The sequence below is a fragment of the Euprymna scolopes genome, chromosome 10 (assembly GCF_053919585.1).
Source record: "Euprymna scolopes isolate OS-2025 chromosome 10, ASM5391958v1, whole genome shotgun sequence".
NCBI lineage: Eukaryota > Metazoa > Mollusca > Cephalopoda > Sepiida > Sepiolidae > Euprymna > Euprymna scolopes.
Genome location: NC_136491.1, coordinates 107,325,900 through 107,348,049, shown reverse-complemented (window position 1 = coordinate 107,348,049; position 22,150 = coordinate 107,325,900). Strand labels below are relative to the sequence as shown.

Sequence of the window (22,150 nt, the reverse complement as noted above, 5' to 3'; positions counted from 1 at the left end):
TTTATTATTATTTCTTCCTATTTACTAGCCTCCCGACGAGGGCAGAGTTAGACACAGGGTCTGTTATTAATGTGGGGAAAATCTAGCTCTCCAAAAAGAGGGCACTCTGAATAGGAACAAAAATAAAAATTGTCTCAGTCTAGAAGGATATTATTTTCTACGTTGAATTTGAACGAAAGAATTTTTTTTTGGCACTTATGGATTATATGGAGGACGCCATTGTTAGGAACGATAATTTCAATTTCTTCTTGGAATAGTTACAAAACATCCCCTCCCATGTTAAATAATAGGTTCCTAAATAATAACGTTAAAAAAGAGCAACATGCTTAAACTTTACATTTACCAAAAAAAGTCATTGAATTTTTTTCTCGTCTAAATTTAATAAAACATGATTTCTTCTTGGTCAAATAACACAAAATAAATAAAAATAAATAAATAAAAATAAATAAATAAAAATAAATAAATAACGCTAAAATACTTGAAAATCAAAAGTTATTGCATAAAAATGTAGCAAAATATAATTTTAAAAACATTCATCAAAAAAATACATTTTTTGAATTACAAAATTTTTGCTTCTAGCCACAAGGCCAACATTACTTGAAACCACATCAAAGACCATAACCATGGCTGGAAACATTGTTTTCCTTACCCTGGGCACATCCTTGTTATTCGTAGTAATCCAGCAATGCATTTTGAGGGTTAGAGTTCTGTTGTCATAACTTGGATCGGTAGAGAGCATGAGTTGTACAGCGGCGCATCTCCGATCTCGCTTGTTGAACATTGTGTCACTTTCAGACATAATAAAAGGCTCCTATCGCACTTGGGATTTGTACATAACTGGCCAAGTAGTAGATGGTCTGCAACAAAAAGAAAACCGGTTTTCATCAAACGGAAATGGAATCATAACAACTTTTCTAGGGTGACAATTTTATTGTTCCATCCTGTACATAACATCTTTTATAAGATAAATATTTATTTGTTTCAATCAAAATTTTCCATCTTATGGTAAAGTTTTTTTTTTTCTTTTAGTTCTTTTTATAAGCTGTTAATGGAAGTAACTATTTATCGTTATTTTCATGGCAAGTGCCCGTCTGAGCTCCAATCTATGTTCCCCCTTGCCAAACTTTCACGAAAAGCACTCATCTAGCTGAAACCACAATCAATAATTTCCCTCACTCTTAATTTGTGCCTAAACGTATGTGGAACTCTTTTCCGTTTGCTTGCTTTCCAACTGACTACGATATAGTCATCTTCAAGTCCAACGTAAACAAGTACTTGATGAGCTGTCTCCTTAAGTAATCCAATTTACCAAATTTCTATTACTAACGATTACTAAAGTGTCCCACTGATTACCGTACACTCATTAACTCTTATCTTCGAGTAACCTCTGGGCCTTGATAAGCGGTGAATCCATTTGTAAAAGCAAAAAGAAAAGATTTCTTTATACCTAACCTACAAGCTTCATTAATAGGCACCTTATGGTTATTTTACCTACATTTGAACGGTCTATTGTTGAGTCAATATACGCTGATGACTTATTCCCTACTCTACCATTTTATACATAATACCTTCGGTCAATTACTCACCTTGTAATTGACATTCTTCTTTTCTCCTGCAGTTTCATTTTCTGTCTAATCTTAAATTCCCCGGGCACTTACTAAGTTCCTATAATTTTCTAAGTTTAAATTTATTTAATGAGATTTTTGTATTTTGTTCATGTTCACGAAAATTGACTAAAATATTTTTACTGTTAAAGCAATTTAATATCTCAGAGTTTTATGTGCGCACTGTAATAGGGAGGATCAAATCGTTTTTCTCCTCTTATTTTTCCTATTTTCTCTACTATAAATCATGTCCACTTTATTACTTACTAGCAAGACCCGTTAACCGGTGTTGCCTGGTGGTAGCATGCATCCCCCCAACACCCCGCGTAAAAATTTAAAATACGGCTATCGTTATTGTTTTTTTCGTTTGCCAACGCCCAAATTCCCCATGTTAAAAATGGCTTTCAGAATAGACACCACATGCCGGAGGGGGGGGGCTCACAAAATTGCTGGAAGATTCAGGGTATTTTTCAGGTTATGGCTCAGGATAAAGTTCAGGGCAAGGTATTTTAGTTGGCAAGACTGGAGTTATGGTGACAGAAAACTATCGAACCCTGTGTCCCTTAAAGGAAACTAAATTCCTGTAGTCACCTGTACGTTACCAAATATAAATGTAAATGCAATTTAAGAAAGTGACCGTTTTAATTAAGCTGTAAAAGTAAACCTTATAAACAGAACGGTTTATTTCAATAACAAACAATGGTTTATTTAAATAACAAACAATGGTTTATTTCAATAACAAACAATGGTGAATCTGGTTCTTAAACTTTAAATGGATTAAATTTGATCACGTTTTTATTAAAAATGTAATCATACGAAAAGCTGAAATAGTAATGTTATTATTCTGAAAGCCATTCTTTACATGGGAAGGGGCGTTTAGTAAGTAATCTGTACTTCAGCCTTACAATGTAGGAAAAAAGAATATCATAAAACCTGAATTTAACCTGAAAAAAAATATTTAAAATTGTGCGGTACCAAAACAATTCATAAGCACCAACGTATGCTGGCATATGGTTGCATATGATATCGCGCTCTGCTAGGTGTATCAGAAAGTGGCCATTAAAAATGATGATCAGAACTTTAATAATTCAACTTACTATTTTTCGAAGCTTATAACTACTTGAAAAATGTAATTCAAACCCTAATTTTTTTTCAATTAAAGGAGCAAAGACCAAATTAAAAAAAAAAAAACAGGTTTAATAGCAAATTATGCAATATTTGTTTTTTTTAAGCGGTTTTCTTTAAAATAAATATAAAGAAAATCAACATATTTTGACTTGCTTATAAATATATGTATATATATAAATGCCAAAAAATCACTTACTTAAAAAAATATACTATTAAATGGGTAGTTCCATTCTTCATTGTTAAGAATTTATCCATATTTATATTTTAAATTCCATGTATTTTTTAAATAAAAGGATTTTTAAGCGAGGGTCATAGAAAATCACATTTTCGCAACGTGTTTTGCACGAAGCTGTAAAGAGCTGCTGCTGTTGCTGCTGCTGCTGCTGCTGCTGCTAAAAGGAAATTTATGAAATACGGATTCGTCCAAGGGACATAAATAATGTCTTTTTTTTATTGCGTGTGTTAACCAAAATTAGTATTTTTCATCCTCCGTAGTTAAAAAGGAAATGCACATTCACTTATAAGTTTTTCCCCTGGAACAAAAAATCCACTTCATCGATTTTTTAAAAAATTCTTTTAATGAAATACACGAGTTTTTAATTGATATATTTCAATACTTCTTTACCAACTAAATTTTTTTCTTAAAATATTTAAAAGAAAGAAAACATTCAATGAAATAGAAACATTTGCCGTCAGCATCTGGTATTTACTTGACGATGTAAGCATAACATGAGCTTTCATTAAAAAAAAAAATCAACATGGTTTTTTAAAAAAAAGGTTTTACACTTTGGACTTTACAGGTAAATTTCCAAAAAAAACTATTCTTTTTTTTGTTTTAAATTAAAATATTTTCTTTATTGATCTTTTATCTTCAATTTGTGATATATAAAACTTTAGCACATGAATTAATTATTAAAATTTTAATAAACATTTCAAAATGGGGAGGGGGTAAATTTGAAAAAAAAACGTTTCTCTAAAATATTATATTTGGTTTATTGAAAAGAGCATAAAATTTCACATTGACCCTGAAAATATCGAAAAAATTGAACTAATAGAAAATTTTTGATAGATTTTTAAATTTTAAAAATTGAAAAATATTTAACTCGTAAAATTCTGTTGATTTGATTACGTAAAAAAATGGCTGCATGAAGGCACGCAGCATTTTGTAAACACTGTTTTAAAAAAAAAAAAATCATATTTCTATTATTTTTTAAACAACTTTAATAGTTTATTTTGGAAATATATTCCATACAGAAAATAAATAACCCACTTTAAAAAGAGAAATTACGAGCGAGTTTTTTTATATTTTATTCGCAGTTTTCTGTTAGAGGTGTTAAAAATTCCTCCAAATTTCTGATACACCTAGCGCTCTGCCATCCTATGCATCCGAGATCAATATTTACTTTAAAATTTGGTGTTTATGCATTTTTGGTACCACGCTACTTGTAATTAGTGTTTTCAGGTTAAATTAAACATTCACGCTATTTTTTTATTCACTCGTAGGGTGGAAAAATATTTACCAAAGACACCCCCTCCCCATGTAAAAATAATTACTCAAAATTGTACTTTTTATTGTTCAACACTTTTAATTATGAATTATAAAATGAAACACATTTACTCATTGTAAAGCTTCATCTTGCATTATTTATTTATTTATTTATGTGGTAAAGATCCTGAACAGAAGCGTGCGTTCCATCCCAACCATCATCAATGGACCTGAGGTCATCTCATCAGCATCAGACAAGGCCAAACTATTTGCCAAGAACTTTGCAACTAACTCTACCCTATGCGACGAAGGGCATCAACTCCCCGTATTTCCTCCTACAACAGACAACATACAAATATCTGTGCACGAGATCGCCAAGCTAATCAAGAACCTTGATTCCAGTAAAGCAACTGGCCTAGACGGCATTCCAATTATAGTGTTGAAAAAGCTTCAACCAGAACTTGCCCCCATACTTACAAAACTGTTTAAACGTTGCCTTAAGGAGAAGTGCTTTCCAACACCCTGGAAAACCTCATCAGTATGCCCTGTATTTAAGAACTCAGGTGATAATTCATCCCTCTCTCAATACAGACTAATAAGTCTCTTGTGTGTCATGAGTAAGTTACTGGAATCCATATTAAATAGAGAAGTAGTCAACCACCTCAGCAGAAATAACCTTCTTAGTGTCATGCAATATGGTTTCTGTTCTGCTAGATCTACAGATGATGTGCTAACAGTTATATCCCATAGGATTAGTGAATATCTCAACAAAGGCTTAATTTCTAGGACAATTGCTCTTGACATATCAAAGGCCTTCGATAAGGTTTGGCATAAGGGCCTACTTCACAAGATTTCCAGCTATGGTATAACTGGAAAAATTTTCTCAATAATTAAATCATTTCTCTCTGATAGGTTCATAAGAGTAGTGGTTGATGGGCAGAAATCTGAGGCCCACAGTATTAATGTTGGAGTCCCCCAGGGGTCCATCCTGGACCCAACTCTCTTCCTGATCTACATCAATGTTCTCCCAAAACACATACTAAATTCATTCATTGACATCTATGCTGATGACACGACCATCTACGGCAACACATCAAAGGCCGTAAATGACAAAGCTCTCTCTGATTCCCTCTCCTCTGATCTTGAGCACGTCGTTCAGTGGGGGAAGAGATGTCTGGTTACTTTTAATACATCTAAAACCAAGCTCCTAACTTTACATCATCAACGCTCTGTTCTTCATCTAGCATCAATTGAAATGGATGGCTCTCGTCTTGGGGAGGCTTCATGTTTTGACAAGTTCCTGGGTTTGACCTTTACTCCTGATCTGAAATGGAACACGTATATAAAGTCTGTTGCCCGGGCCGCTGGGAAAATGGTAGGATCCTTCTACCGCTCCAGAAGATATCTTACTACTGATACAATTCTCTATCTCTATAAAAGCCAAGTACGTCCAAAGATGGAGTACTGCTGCCACATCTGGGCTGGAGCTTTAAAAAACAGCCTATCCTGCCTTGACAAAGTACAAAATAGACTTTGTGGCTTAGTGGGGGACGCTCTCTTCTCTTCCCTGCAACCTCTCTCCCACAGAAGAGATGTTGCGAGCCTGTCTTTGTTTTATCGTTATTTCCATGGCAGGTGCTCGTCCGACCTCCAATCTCTGGTCCCCCCTCGCCAATCCTTCATGATAAACACCCGTCTAGCTAAAATCACTATCAGTAATTTCCCTCACTCTTTATCTGAGCCTAAATCAAAATGTAGATTCCATGAACATAGCTTTTTTCTGAGAAGTGCACGCCTGTGGAATTCTCTTCCGTTTGCCTGTTTCCCACCTGACTACAACTTGGGCGTCTTCAAGTCCAACATAAACAAATTCCTGATTAATCGCCCCCTTAAGTAAGACACTTTATCAAATCTCCAATACCAACTATTACTATGATATTATCTCATTGATTATTGTACACAAAATAACCCTTATCCCCGAGTGGCTTACGGGCCTCGATAAGTGGTGATCCCCATGTAAAAAAAAAAAAAAAAGAAAATATGAAGAATCTTTCCACCCTCGAAAAATCTTTTAAAATTACCATTTTTAAAGGTTTTCAGGGGTGCTGAAAACGAAAATAATGTATAAAAACCCGGCATACCAGTAGTTTCCAAAGTATGAATAAATGTTAGTTTCTAAAAGGTGGGGGATCACGTTTCTATAATAATAGAACGCGAAATGAGCACCCACTTTATGGCAACATTTTTTTTTGGGGGGGGCAACGTACAGCACACACAATTTAATGTAAAATGAGCCCCCACTTTTTTATTTGGGGTTGGTGCATGTCAAATCGATTAATAATGCCGGTTAGCCCCCCCCCCCAAAAAAAAAGGTGGGTGCTCAGTTTATGTAAAATTGTGTTCATTGTACGCTGACCTATCCCCCCCCCCAAACAAAAGGCGGCCATAAAGTGGGTTCTCATTTCACGTTAAATTATCATATACAAGTGATCCCCTACTTTTTTTGCTTTTTTTACTCGTTTGCCAGAATTTAAAATGTTATTCTTGTTGTCCGCAGCCTGAAAATCTTTTTTGAAACTAACATTGCTTCATATATTTTACATCTATTCTTTGCTGTAATTTTAAATGTGATTTTTCTTTTCAGCACCCCGAAAAACCTACACAAGAGATAATTTTAAAGAATTGGTAATTTTAAAGGATGTATGTATGTATGCATATCTAAAACTTTAGACAGAGGCGACGGATTTTCATAAAATCGGTATCGTTTTGAAGCTCGACCCTTCAGACAACAAATATCGGAAATTGGCTAAAAGCATTAATTCCTTCACCCTCAACTGGGCACTTTTCTACAGGGAAGGGTTTCTTTTTTTGCCGATATTTTCGAAAGTCATACCCTCTTTTCGATTGACTAGCCTTAATTTAAATATTTGTCACTTCCGGTTTTGCAATGGGCGCAGCAGCAAAGACGTCAGTTTTTTTTTCACGTTCTTTGCTTTCTTTGTGGCACGGGTTCGATCCTGCCTTCCTACCACCACTTTTTCTTTTCTTTTTTTTTTTTTGCTCAACACACACCTCCAAACACCCAGGCAACACCGGGCACCCTGGCTAGTTATTTGCTAACGGGTCGTTTTGATATTTTGTTAGATATATTATTTATAAGCGTTGGGATAATTTGTTTTTGAGTTAATAGATAATTTGTCTAAGGAAAATATTTTCCGAATGGGCTTATGATAAATTTTCAATGTATTATCATTTAAGTTGGGGTTAATATATAGAAAATTAATTTTCTAATCATTTTTATAGCTATGTTATGGTCCAATTCTTTAAACAATTTATGAAAAATTTTAGTTTGCTTAAAGCATTGTACGTAGTGTGAAAGGATTTGTGTTTGAAGGCTATATCAATGCAGTTCGTAGGAAACAACGTGGACACGTGTTAACATATAAAAGAATGACAATATTAGAAAAAAATTTCAATAATTTTTCAATTATATTACATGTATATCCCAACATAAGGTGTGGCTCAAGATAGTAGGTGTTGATGTCACTAATTATCTAGAGTAGTATCTCTTAATACACAAAAGACAAATTTATAGGAGGAGAAATTCACGTTATTGGGAGGGAGATAAAAAGAAAGTATTCTTGAAAATTAGAGACCTCAACACCTACCATCTTGTACGACACAATTTGTTGGCAAATAAAAGCAATATAATTGAAAATTTCTTCTAATATTGTCATTATTCTTTTATGTTAGCGGTGTTTCCTACAAACTGCATTGATATAGCCTTCAAATACAATTCCTTTTAATCTATAAAGATTTTTTCTGATTAAATCGAGCTGTCTACCTTTACATCTAGTAACTAATAACGCATCATTCCTATATAGTCCACCTCATAAATCTAATACCGTACTCTCAATTTCATGTCATATATATATATATATATATATATATATATATATATATATATATATATATATATATATATATATATATGCATGTAATATAATTGCGTCAGCATTTGAACGTAGCTTAAGCATGGCCTCACGGACTATATATAAACATATAGGGATGAATATCAAGATAAAGGAAAGCGGTACAAGTACACAAAAGAAAGAAGAAAAGAAGAAAAAAGAGAAGGAAAACGAAACCGTCTGGCATGTTGGCCAGTGACAATCTGCGAACGCACGAAAAAGTCTGCTCTCTCTCTCTCTCTCTCTCTCTCTCTCTCTCTCTCTCTCCCTCTCTCTCTCCAAAAATGACAAAATAAATACCGTTTTCCTCCGCCGGGAAAAGTTGTTTCGACGTCATCATTTTCCTTTGAGACCAAATCTACATACAACGTGTTGGGCCCGGTAGATGACTACGTTACATACATATCCATTATACACATTTATAAAACACTACTACGATGCCTTACACGTTGGATATTTGTGTCTAATAAAGAAAAAACGGCCCATTAAGTTCCCGTCCATAAGCGCAAACCTTCGATCGTAGTTTATCTTATTTCTCTCCATAATTATTCTTAATGTATTTCCCTTTTAGCGTGGCCTTATCGCGTAGAACGGTTTCCCTTGTAATCATCGCGAATTTCAGCCTGACATCTTTGATTCATGAAATTTGCCCGAAGTGATGATTGTTCTACCCGCCATAATTCTTGTAACGAAGCTGTCTATAATTCGGAGTGATGAATCGCCAAGAGAGGCAAGAAAGGCCAATTGTAATATTTCTACGTGAATTATGCATTCAACAAGGATGACGGCTAACAACACGCAGACATGACAGTTGTGAAGAATGTCTTTCAACTGCAGACTCTTCCCCTTTGCTTTCTGTCTTCTTTTGTAGACTCGCAATCTCCTCTCTCTCTCTCTCTCTCTCTCTCTCTCTCTCTCTCTCTTTCTCTACCCCCCCCCCACCCACGTTCTTTCTTTCGTTAGAATGCTGGTCATTTAAACGCGAGTTAATTTCCTAAAAGGCCGTAAGCATAGGAAGTTTGGTTTAGTAATTTTGTTACGGCATATCAACCTTTATCGGGTATTTATTCATGATTCATGGTGCTTGAATTAATAGTTTTTTTTACAACATATCAACCTTTGTATTATCATTCATCGGACTACTGTTCTCATCTTGAGTGTGATTTTCACGTTTCGGTCGATATAACCTCCGACCTTCTTCAGATGCATCTTGTCAAACTCGGGAATGTTTCTGTCGAACTCGGGAATTTGGACGAAATTTCGAGCGGAACTCTTTATTTATTTCACGGGGGTAGCGTGCTCTTGTTCTGTCAGCCATAACTTGAGAGAGATCCTAAGTAATTCGCAGATGTATTTATTCGATCGCCCACATCAAGAAATAAATCGTCCGTCCTATAGTATAAAAACAGGAGCTAACTCATACAAATATGATTTCAAGAAATTATCTCCAAAGGCACCACCAAATCCCTTCAAGTTGAACCCATAACTGCATATTCTTTAAAATTCATAACTGCATATTCTTTATAATTTATAACTGCATAGTCTTTATAATTTATAACTGCATAGTCTTTATAATTCATAACTGCGTATTCTTTATAATTTATGACTCCATATTCTTTAAAATTTAGAACTGCATAGTCTGCCAGGTTCCCACTTCCGCTATGATCCTAAAATGGGTAGGTCGCTGTTTCCAGACTCTTCAGCTAAGGTTAAAAAATGTTTCCAACTTTTGAACCAAATTTGTACTAATTACCGCTAACTGTTTTCTTATTACAGCTTTGACTTAAAAACTCGTAACTAAATTTTACCTATCTTGTCTTGCTTTTTTGTTCTGTTCTGAAATCTTTGTCAAATATGCTGCTAACCAATATCGTCTTGCTACATGTAAAACGGAAAGAAAAAAAAAAGAAGTCACCTATGTAAACGAGAACCTCCTAAATTAAAATCTTGAATAATTATCTAAACTCAAATGTAAATTAATATTAAGCCGACTTCACAAATTGATAAAAGTTAATTATTGGATTTTAATTATAAGGTGAAGCTCGAATGATTCAAACTCGAGATATATAATGCCAAAAACATCCACCCATTAATATGGGAGGGGAGATTATCTTCAAAAGCGTCCTGAATTCATAATTGAGCACCGGACTTACTAAGTAGATATTAATAAGCCCCTTGTACACATTCCCCCCATTTTTTTTTTTTTGTAATGGAGAGAGTAGATAATACAGTGGATGTGTTATCGACAGCTCCAGTAACTCTCGCTTCTCCTTTTTTGTCCCTCAGTCCTCATGCAAATGAGTGATTTTTCTGATAAAGGGTGAAGAAAAAACTGGTTTAAAGATCGGTAGTACTTGGTGAACAGTAGTCTGAGATGTCGGAAATTTTTCTGTCTCTATGGCTATCCTTGTGGCCATGTCACTAGTAAGGGTGCTGGAGGTAAACGTTTTGTCTTGGCTGACGTTATCCGCCTGATAGTCAGGGACCCGAACCTTGGATTAACCACTAAGGAGGCTGTCCTATCAGCAGGCGCAAAGTACTGGGACTGCTGTATTGCCATTTGGTGAATGGACTCTGGACCATGCAGTAGTCTCTGGTGGGGCCTCTCGATGCCATACTAGTGGGTAATTGTTACGGCTTTACCTTTTCGTGTGCTACAAAAAAAAAAAATTCCTGTCTTTTTCTCTCTTACTTTCCCTCTCTGTACTGCTCTAACCAAGTATGCCGACCAGTTCCACAAATCCCAAAACCTCAACATGAAACATCTCCAGAAAAAAAACTTGAATAAACCTGAATAAAACAATGTAGACCCCTACTACCATGTCTCCTTCTCCAACATCAGGGGTCTACGTTCCAACCTTCCAGAGGTTGAAACCCAATTACAGGAGACGACACCGGACATATTCTTTCTAAGCGAAACTGGAATAGGGCCGACCACTTCCCTAGATGAGTTCATAATTAATGGATACTCTAACTTAACATCTAAATCTGACCCCCAAGATCGCCATGGGCATGGAATATATGCCTACATTAAAGATGGCTTCCCATGTGGTAGGGATATCTCTAGAGAAGATCCTAATTTACCTTATATGTGCTTCCGGGTTGCACTTGCTTACACCACTGCATTTATATTTGCCCTCTATCGGCCCCACAACAGCAGAGTTACTATCTTTAAGAGCATATCTGAGAAAATAGACAACATCCTGTCTGCACATCCCTCGGCTAACATCCACATCTGTGGTGACTTCAACGTCCATAACGTGGAATGGCTGACCCACTCAAATAAGACGGATGATGAGGGGAGGTTCTATCATGATTTTGCCATTGTTTATGACCTCACTCAGATTGTTCGCGATCACACCCATGTGCCCGATACTACAGGTGAATATGCAAGCCTCCTAGACCTTTTTCTCTCAACTTCCCCTGAGCTATGTTCATGTTCCGTTCTTTTTCCTCTAGGATCCTCCGACCACTCCGTCGTATCAGTTAAGATAAAAATGAAATGTAATAAGTTCCCAGACGTACCCCTCCACCGTACTGTATACCGATACTCCATGGCTGACTGGGATAGCTTCCGTTCATTTATATCTGATCTACCTCTGCATTCCATGTTTAAAAAGGATGTGTCCTCTATAGTATCAGACCTGACCGAATGGTTAATTGTAGGCATAGACCGATTCATACCATCTAAAAAATTCCAACAAAAACCTACCAGCCAGCCATGGTTCTCCCCAGACTGTGCTGCTGCCATCGTGCACAGAAATAATTTTTTCCATAGCTACCAATGTAATAGATGCACTGAGACTAAAACTGCTTTTAGGAACGCCAGCAACCACTGTAAAAGAGTAATAAAAAATGCAAGAGAGCTATATGCCCAGTCTGTTAAATCCAAAGTAGCTGATCAGCGGCTTGGTTCCCACTAGTTTTGGCAAATAACAAATAGAATCCTGAACAGAAGTGTGCGTTTTATCCCAACCATTATCAACAGACCAGAGGTCATCTCGTCAGCTTCAGACAAGGCCAAACTATTTGCCAAGAACTTTGCAGCTAATTCTACCCTATGCGACGAAGGCCATCAACTCCCCATATTTCCTCCTATAACACAGAACACGCTAGGTAACATACAAATATCTGTGCACGAGGTCGCCAAGCTAATCAAGAACCTTGATTCCAGTAAAGCTACTAGCCCTGATGGCATCCCAATTATAGTGTTAAAAAAGCTTCAACCAGAACTTGCTCCCATAATTACGAAATCGTTTAAACGTTGCCTTAAGGAGAAGTGCTTTCCAACACCCTGGAAAACCTCATCAGTATGCCCTGTATTTAAGAACTCAGGTGATAAGTCATCTCCCTCTCATTACAGACCAATAAGTCTCCTGTGTGTCATGAGTAAGTTGCTGGAATCCATATTAAATAGAGAAATAGTCAACCACCTCAGCAAAAATAACCTCCTTAGTGACACGCAATATGGTTTCCATTCTGCAAGATCTACCGTAGATGTGCTAATGGTTATATCTCATAGGATTAGTGAATCTCTTGACAAAGGCTTCATTTCCAGGGCAATTGCTCTTGACATATTAAAGGTCTTCGACAAGGTATGACATGAAGGCCTACTTCACAAGATCTCCAGCTATGGTATAACTGGAAATATTCTCTCTATCATTAAATCATTTCTCTCTGATAGACTCATAAGAGTAGTGATTAATGGACAAAAATCAGAGGCCTGCAGTATTAATGCTGGAGTCCCTCAAGGGTCCATCCTGGGCCCAACTCTCTTCCTGATCTACATCAATGATCTCCCTAAACACATACTAAATTCATTCGTTGACATCTATGCTGATGACACGACCATCTACGGCAACACATCAAAGGCTGTAAATGACAAAGCTCTCTCTGATTCTCTCTCCTCTGATCTGGAACGAGTGGTTCAGTGGGGGAAGACGTGGCTGGTTATCTTTAATGCATCTAAAACCAAACTCCTATCTTTACATCATCAATGCTCTGATCCCCATCTGGCATCAACTGAAATGGATGGTTCTCGTCGAGGAGAAGCCCCATGTTTTGACAAGCTTCTGGGTTTGACCTTCACTCCTGATCTGAAATGCAACACGTACATCAAGTCTGTTGCCAAGGTCGCTGGAAAGATGGTGGGATCCTTCTACCGCTCCAGAAGATATCTCACTACTGATGCAATTCTCTATCTATACAAAAGCCAAGTACGTCCAAGGATGGAATACTGCTGCCATATCTGGGCAGGAGCTGCTAAAAACAGCCTATCCTGCCTTGACAAAGTACAAAATAGACTTCGTGTCTTAGTGGGGGATGCCCTTTTCTCTTCCCTGCAACCTCTCTCCCACAGAAGCCTATCTTTGTTTTATCGTTATTTCCATGGCAGGTGCTCGTCTGAACTCCAGTCTCTGGTCCCCCCTCGCCAATCTTTTACAAAAAACACCCGTCTAGCTGAATCCACTGTCAAAAACTTTCCCCACTCTTTATCTATGCCTAAATCAAAACGTAGATTCCATGAACAAAGCTTCTTTCTTAGAACTGCACGCCTGTGGAACTCTGTTCTGTCTGCCTGCTTCCCTCCTGACTACAACTTGGATGTGTTCAAGTCCAACATAAACAAATTCCTGATGAACCGCTCGCTTAAGTAGACACTTTATTAAATATCCACACTAACGTACTATACTTACAATAACCCTTATCTCTGAGTAGCTTCCGGGCCTTGATAAGTGGTGACCACCTTGTAAAAAAAAAGAAAAAAAGTCTTTATAATTTATAACAAGATATTCTTTATAATTTATAACTATATATTCTTCATAATTTATAACTGCATAGTCATTATAATTTATCACTGCATATTCTTTATAATTTATAACTGCATAATCTTTACAATTTATAACTTTATAGACTTTATAATTTATAGCTGCATCTTCTTTAAAATTCATAACTGCATATTCTTAAAAGTCATAACTGTATAATTCATAAATTCATAGTTTTTATAATTTATAACTGCATATTCTTTAAAATTATTAACTGTATATTCTTTAAAATTCATAATAGCATATGCTTTATAATTAATAAATGCATATTCTTTATAATTTATAACTTCATATTATTTATAATTTATAACTGCATAGTCTTTATAATTTATAACTCCATATTCTTTAAAATTCATAACTGCATAGTTTTTATAATTTATAACTGATAGTCTTTATAATTCATAAATACATAATCTTTATAATTCATAAATGCATATTTTTTATAATTCATAAATGCATATTCTTTATAATTCATAATCACATAGTCTTTATAATTCATAAATGCATATTTTTTATAATTCATAAATACATAATCTTTATAATTCATAAATGCATATTTTTTTATAATTCATAATCACATAGTCTTTATAATTCATAAATGCATATTTTTTTATAATTCATAAATGCATATTTTTTATAATTCATAAATGCATAGTTTTTTATAATTCATAAATGCATATTTTTTATAATTCATAAATGCATATTTTTTTATAATTCATAAATGCATATTCTTTATAATTCATAAATGCATATTTTTTTATAATTCATAAATGCATATTTTTTTATAATTCATAAATGCATATTTTTTATTATTCATAAATACATAATTTTTTATAATTCATAAATACATAATTTTTTATAATTCATAAATGCATATTTTTTAAAATTCATAAATGCATATTTTTTTATAATTCATAAATGCATATTTTTTTATAATTCATAAATGCATATTCTTTATAATTCATAAATGCATATTTTTTATAATTCATAAATACATAATTTTTTATAATTCATAAATGCATATTTTTTATAATTCATAAATACATAATTTTTTATAATTCATAAATGCATATTTTTTTATAATTCATAAATACATAATTTTTTATAATTCATAAATGCATATTTTTTTATAATTCATAAATGCATATTTTTTATAATTCATAAATGCATATTTTTTTATAATTCATAAACACATATTTTTTTATAATTCATAAATACATATTCTTTCGTAATTTCAATCCATTCATATTCCTCATGTGTTAACGCTGTATCTTCTAATGAGTACACGCTTTTCTTAGGATACCTCTCTTTCCTTATATTATCTACCTATCTTTACATTTATCTTCGTTTCAAATTGTTTAATGTTCTTTTACGTTTACATTTCAAATATAATTTTTTATAACACAAAGTTTACTTATAGTTCAATTGTGTATGACTAGAGAAGTGGATGCTTTAATACATATATAAACCACTTATTACGGTGGTAGCCGAAAGAATATTATGCTCTGTGTGAGAATTCATTTTTTTCTGTGAATTTATATCAGTTTCTTCTCTGTATTCAAAGCGGTTCAAATATAAATGTGTGTGTACACACACACACACATATATATATATATATATATATATATATATATATATATATATATATATATATATATATATATATATATATATATATATGGGGAGGGGTGAAAGAAAGAGATTATACACAACGCAAACTTCAATCTCTTAAATGCATATTTATTCACAGATTGATGCATTTTAACAAAAATTCCTAGCAAAACAGATTGTTAATTAGCTTAATAGATACATACATACATAGATATAAATATAGACGTATATATATAGATAGACAGTGAGAGATAGACGTACATAGATATGTATAAAGATAGAGATACAGAAATAGATAGACAGACATATATATAGAGATAGATAGATAGAAATAAAATAAATACGTGTATATATATATATATATATATATATATATTAAGTAATGTGATTTATAATTTAAAATTTAAAAATCAAATTTTAATTAAATTAAAAATCAGTTTCATAAGAAGGAACAACAATTATATATATATATATATATATATATATATATATATATATAAATTCGTATTCCTGTCTGTTTGTTCACAATTTGATTAATATATACAAAACGTGTCTTACTCTAATCTTTCATTTATTTCTATATATAGTATGATACTTGGAAAAGTACACAATTAAGAGATCACCTTATTTGCATATGACATTAAGAAAAATTGATTTTACTAAATAGTGGTATCTTCGTTAATGCTTTTAGCGAGAGAATTTTTTAAAGTATTCTATTTAAAATTGTTATTTAATATATTTTAAACAACAATTATCTTGATAATATATTTAATTTAATTTATTTTGGAATTAATATTTCCAACAGCGAGCTTTTTCTAAAACCTTTTTAGAGTCATTTGCCCCTAGATACTATCCATAAAAAAAAAACGTTTACCAAATATCATTCAGTAATTTCATTATGTTTCTACCTGGAAAAATAATTTCGTGTTAATAGAAAAAATGTTTGGCTTTTATTGTTTTTTTTTTTAATATTCAAAAAAAAAAAAACACTTGCGAAAAAAAACTGAAAAGATTTAATTTGTTTGTTTTATTTTATTCCTTATGGCAATACAGAAATAGGTAAATTTTTACCACATAATTCAGCATCGTTTAATATCTAAAAAAAACTGAAGATCTACTGCCTCCCCCCCCCTTAATTCCACAATTTACACTTTTTTTCTCTTTCCGCGCTAATTTCATCGATTACAACTAATTAAAAAGGTAACTTTATACAACGTGACCCAGCGGCGTTTAACCCCTAAAAAAATGGAGATCTACTTTTTTTTCAGCCTAATATATTTAAACAGCCTTTATAAATATTATTAGTTTGCAGAAGTGCAAAAAAATAAGAAATTTTGAAAAAAAAATAACATGTTAGAGTAGGAGATTTACTTTTCTGTATAAATTTAATGTAAAATGAGCACCCACTTTTTGGCCACCAAGCGTTCAACGAGACATGTCACCTCTAACAGTTTTTTTAAAGTTTGGCGATTGAGGGGGAGGGAAAAATCTGGGTAGAGAAAAATAACATTGAAAACATAAAATAACGATAATTTTAATTATTTTTTATGAGACCATTCTCTACTTTCACCTAACAATTTAATATACAAAACAAAGCCCAAAATATGACAAATTCAATTTTTTTTTTTGGTGGGGGGGATTACATTAGAAACATAAAACGACAAATAAAAAGCAAATCGACCCCCCCCCTAAAAAAAAGCAAATCTAAAATTTCTTTTATTTACAAAAAAAAAGAAGCCAGTAAGAAAAGTGTCCTTACAAAAAATAAAGGTAAATGTGTAGTTTAGCAGCATAAATTATTTGACAGACAAAAAAAATTATAAAAACTATTTATTTTTATATAAAACATTAGACCCAAAGGCTGAAATAAAACAAACAAAAAAAATTCATTTTTATGTTTTTTTTATCATTTTTTATTAGATTAAATGTGCACGCCTTACACGTTTAAAATTTGGCCTTTTTTAGGTGAGCAGATTGGCTTTTTTAAGGCTAAATTTGGCCTTTTTACGCTCTTTCATTACAAAAAAAATATGGCGGCCAAAAACATAGTTCATGAAAGAGGTTAAAAAGGCCAATCTGCCAAACCTTACAAAGGCCAAATTTTAAAAGCAATTTAGCGAATAATAAATATAAATGATAAAAAAATAATAAAAATGAAATTTTTTATGGTTTTATTTCAGCCTTTGGGTCTAACAATGTGTTTTATATAAAAATAAATAGTTTTTATATTTTTTTGTTTGTCAAATAATTTACGCCGCTAAACTACACATTTACCAGAATAAAAAATAAATGCACGCATTACTGTTTATAAACGTTATTTTTTTAGGTTCACAAAATCATGAGTTTTCTTAGGACAGTGATCCCTTCTGCCGAAATATCAGGTGGAGAGGGTAGCAGATACTTCTTTTTGGGGGCGATTACATTTACATGTTTTTATCCGTTCTTTTATTTTTGAAATTGTTGTGGGGGTATCCACGTTACCCATGATGAAAATGATTAGTATAGCAGGCGCGTTTCAAACGGAACTTCATGTCAACCCAGGTAACGCCGGGTACCCATGCTAGTATATATATATATATATATATATATATATATATATATATATATATATATATATATATAGAGAGAGAGAGAGAGAGAGAGAGAGATGTTACATGATAAGGGCAGTCCCCTTTTCATGTAAGTATAAAAATAGAGAGATCTACTTAAAAATAAAATAAAATGAGAGAAAGCAGAAATCGAACCCTGGAAATAGGTTTTAAAGAACAATAGGTTTAAATGGAATGTCCAGTAAATTGTTAATTCTGATGAAATAAATAATAAATAAACTATTCAATTGTTAGAAAGAATGTGGATAATAAAATATGGGTTAAATAAATTAGATATGTAGGTTGAATTCCTTTGTGAAAATAACAAAGAAAAAATAGGTTATTGGAAAATCAGAATGTTCGGGAAACGTGCGACTCACGCATGTTGATGGCACATGAATTGTGATCACGTGGCCGGACATGCATGGATTTCTCAATATAGGAAGTGAGAGTTAGTTAGTGAGAAACTCAGAGAGAGTCTGGAGTTTGGAATTCGAACGTCTAGGAAGCGAGATGGTCACTTTGAAACTTAATATGTGAAGCTTTGAATTCTTGGATGCAAAGTCCCAACCGGTCAGGGAAGAATAAATGTTCAATGTGTTTTATTAACTGCCGTCTCCTGTGTCCATCATTACATGAAAAAGGTATTGTCTATTTATGTGTACAAACTATTTGAAATTCATCATCTAAAAAATATATGTGTTAGAAAGTAAATGTGTCTATTTATGTTATACAAACACTCCCGTTCATACGAACTGTCAAAGCATAAATGCCAACCTGTCAATCCATCGGCATAAATGCAAACCTCTCAACATATCGGTCTGTCTATCTAGATATGAAAACACTTTCTCAAAATGTATTTATATGCAATCTCTCTCATTTATAAACTCTCACTCATTTATACACTCACTCTCTCTTTATATCTACGTGTTAATGTCCACATATCTTCTCTAACAATGTTAATGTTAATGAATCTCTCAACAATATGAACAAGGAATATATATAATAACTAGCATCTCTTACACAACATGATTAAGACTCGTATCTTTACTAATAAGAACTCACGTAACATACGTGCACAAGTGGTACCTGCGTCTAATAATAATAATAATAATAACTATATAACAGAGAGAGAGAGAGAGTGTGTGTGTGTGACCTTGTATGTGACCTTACATGACCTTAAACCTCTGATCGCGGCTCAGTTATGATCTTAACCCTGGGTCGATGCCCAATTATGACTATCCTAGTCACCGGGTAATTAATTATGTCGACTGGGCAACCAGGTCTGCCAATCGTTGGTACGTCGCGTCACCCAGTGAGTCCTCATCAAGGCGTTGGAGGACTCTTCTCAGTTGCATGGTCCTCAAGGCCTGTTCTTCTTGATCGTCTAGTTGGTCGTCCTGTTGACTGGGTGTTCATTGACGGGAACGGGGTCACAAGTGGCAAGTAAAAGAAATAAAGTTACATGGAACAACAGCACATCAGCAAACAAACTCCGGAGGTTGGTTGATATATAATGTATTCAGGAAATTCATAAATGATTATCTACAGACGTATGTACAATTGAAGATTAAATGGAAGCAAGCAATTAGATTTGTGAATGAGCTTCTTGTTGTTGAAATATTCGGTTGGAGTCGTGGACCGTTGTAATTATCGTTAAGGTGTTCTGGCTGGTCTCTTCCTAGGTCCTCTGAATTCTATTAAGTTGCAAATTGAGCTCTCTGGCGACCAGTGAGGGGGAGAGAGAAGTTGGGTGGCTGGATTCCTCTACCGAGACCTTTTTCTCTGTCTCTCCAAAGACCTCTCTCTGTCTTCTCTCTTCTTCGAGTTTTACAGATCTTATATAGTAAAACCCTTGAATAATGACGACGCCTACGTTCGTCTTCGACCAATCAAATTGATTGATAACAATCCACCTGATTCCTTCTCATTGGTCAATTTGGCCTGTGGCAGGTATTATTTTTCCGCCCCCAATTTCCAAAATCCAATTGACTCCTCCCCAACTTGCCTGACCCCGCCTTCTCGATAATGGTTTTTTCCATATTATCAACTGATAATCAGAGGAAATATTATTTTTTAGCTTGTAATAGATCACCAGCTTTCATCTATTTAAAAATATCCGTTTGATCTTCTTTCCCCTTTGAATTATTTGTTTTGTAAAAACATCCGTGTGATTTTTAAAAGAAATATTCTTTACATGTCAGAATTCCCCTTAGCGCCCAAAACAATTTGCCAAAAGACATTTTTAGATAAGTCATATTGAAAAACAATTCATGTCGAACCTTGGGCTGACGTCATTAATTCTTTTATCAGGCCTGATCTGTTTCGTGTGTGTGTGTGTTTCTCAGATCAAAAACGATCCGACATTTCACCTGTCAAACAACACATTTCAAGCCGACCAACATTTCCAATCTCTGTTTCGGAATATTTTGTGTTTGGCTCGTGTAGTTCAAAAGCGAGCGTATTTTGGTTAAAAAATGTTTGAAGTAATCTTTCGCTTTGAAGTTTAGCATGCGATTTCTATTTTTATCCCCCGACCGTATGGTATCTCAACAAGATTTTGACACATAAAAATATTAACTAAAAAAAAATTTTTTTTTTTTCTGTAACCGGTGTTCGCCCAGGATTGAATATTACATTTAACACAAAAAAACGTCACATCGACCCTACTGATCTGATGTGGCCCCTCTTTGGTGTTACATGTGTGTGAGAGAGAGAGAGAGAGAGAGAGAGAGAGAGAGAGAGAGAGAGAGAAGGAGCGAAAGAGGGGGAGAGAGGGGTGGGTAGGCAGCTATTAACCGACTATAATCGGAAAATATAAACGGATTATGCTACATTATGTATACGTTAAAACGAAGATACAAACGAATATTATTGCATGAATAGGTGCGAATAAGATAAACTCGTTATTGTAATAAATTGATTAATAGATGAATCGAGATAATTCTATACTGTAATAACGTGCAAATTGAATTGAATCATAAATGAATAAAACGCAAATGAAATAATGAAATAGAGTTTGTTTTATCGTCTTCATAGTTGTTATTGCTTCAATTAATTACATTGACAATTATTTGGTCTAGCATCCATTTTAATTTGAACGGAGTAGTAGATGAAGCAGATTATTAATCCTATCGAAAAACTATTTACAAGAACTTTTCGGTTTTTATGCTAGGCTCAAAATGTGGTATCTGCTCTGGCCTCGATTGGCGGAGAAGAATCATTCTTGACTGGCCATATTTTTTGTTTTGTTTTGTCCAATTCAAAGTGCCTATTCCTAAGATACTCGATATTCCCCTCACACCAAAGCGATATTTGGTTCACTTTTGAAAACGGAGGCATTATATATATATATATATATATATATATATATATATATATATATATATATATATATATATATATATACTTTTTGGGGTATTTGTACAGTTTAGTCAAGACATTAAAAAATGAAAATATCGAAAAAAGTTTAAATTGTATGTATCCATTATGGGACGAAGTTCTCTGAAAAAAATTTCACTTAATTTTATCAAATAGTTTGTTTTTTTTACAGCGAAAAAAATTTGTTATGATACCGAGCAAAATGTTCGATTTTTAGGAAGAAAAGCTAGTATTTAGAGATGGGGAGGGGTGTCAGCGCTTTAACTAGAGTTATCTCCCTTTGTCATTTATAAAATTCAAACAAATTTTTTTTTTAATCCAATATGGCCGCCTTCAATGCGCTCTCATAAAAACGTGTTTTTGCGCTGTAAAAAAAACTACTTGATGAAATTAACTGATTTTTTTTTCGGAGAACTTCGTTCTATAAGGGATGCATACAATTTAAACTTTTTTCGATATTTTCATATTTTAATGTCTTGACTAAACTGTACAAATGCCCTTTCATTAAATAAAATAGACATTTTTGTCTATTAACTCGTTTTTTATCCTTTCCAAC

The 22,150-nt window shown here is 33.6% G+C and overlaps 1 long non-coding RNA gene across 1 annotated transcript in view; it reads right to left on the bottom strand.

Moving 5' to 3' along the window:
* Positions 1-478: 478 nt before the first annotated feature.
* The window catches only part of LOC145286197 (uncharacterized), a 239,429-nt gene continuing 217,757 nt past the window's right edge, over positions 479-22,150 (bottom strand). The window contains exons 2-3 of the long non-coding RNA XR_013869124.1: positions 13,886-13,935; positions 479-857 (exon numbers count right to left, since the gene is read on the bottom strand). This is a non-coding gene — a long non-coding RNA (uncharacterized LOC145286197). The remainder of the gene's footprint in view (positions 858-13,885; positions 13,936-22,150) is intronic.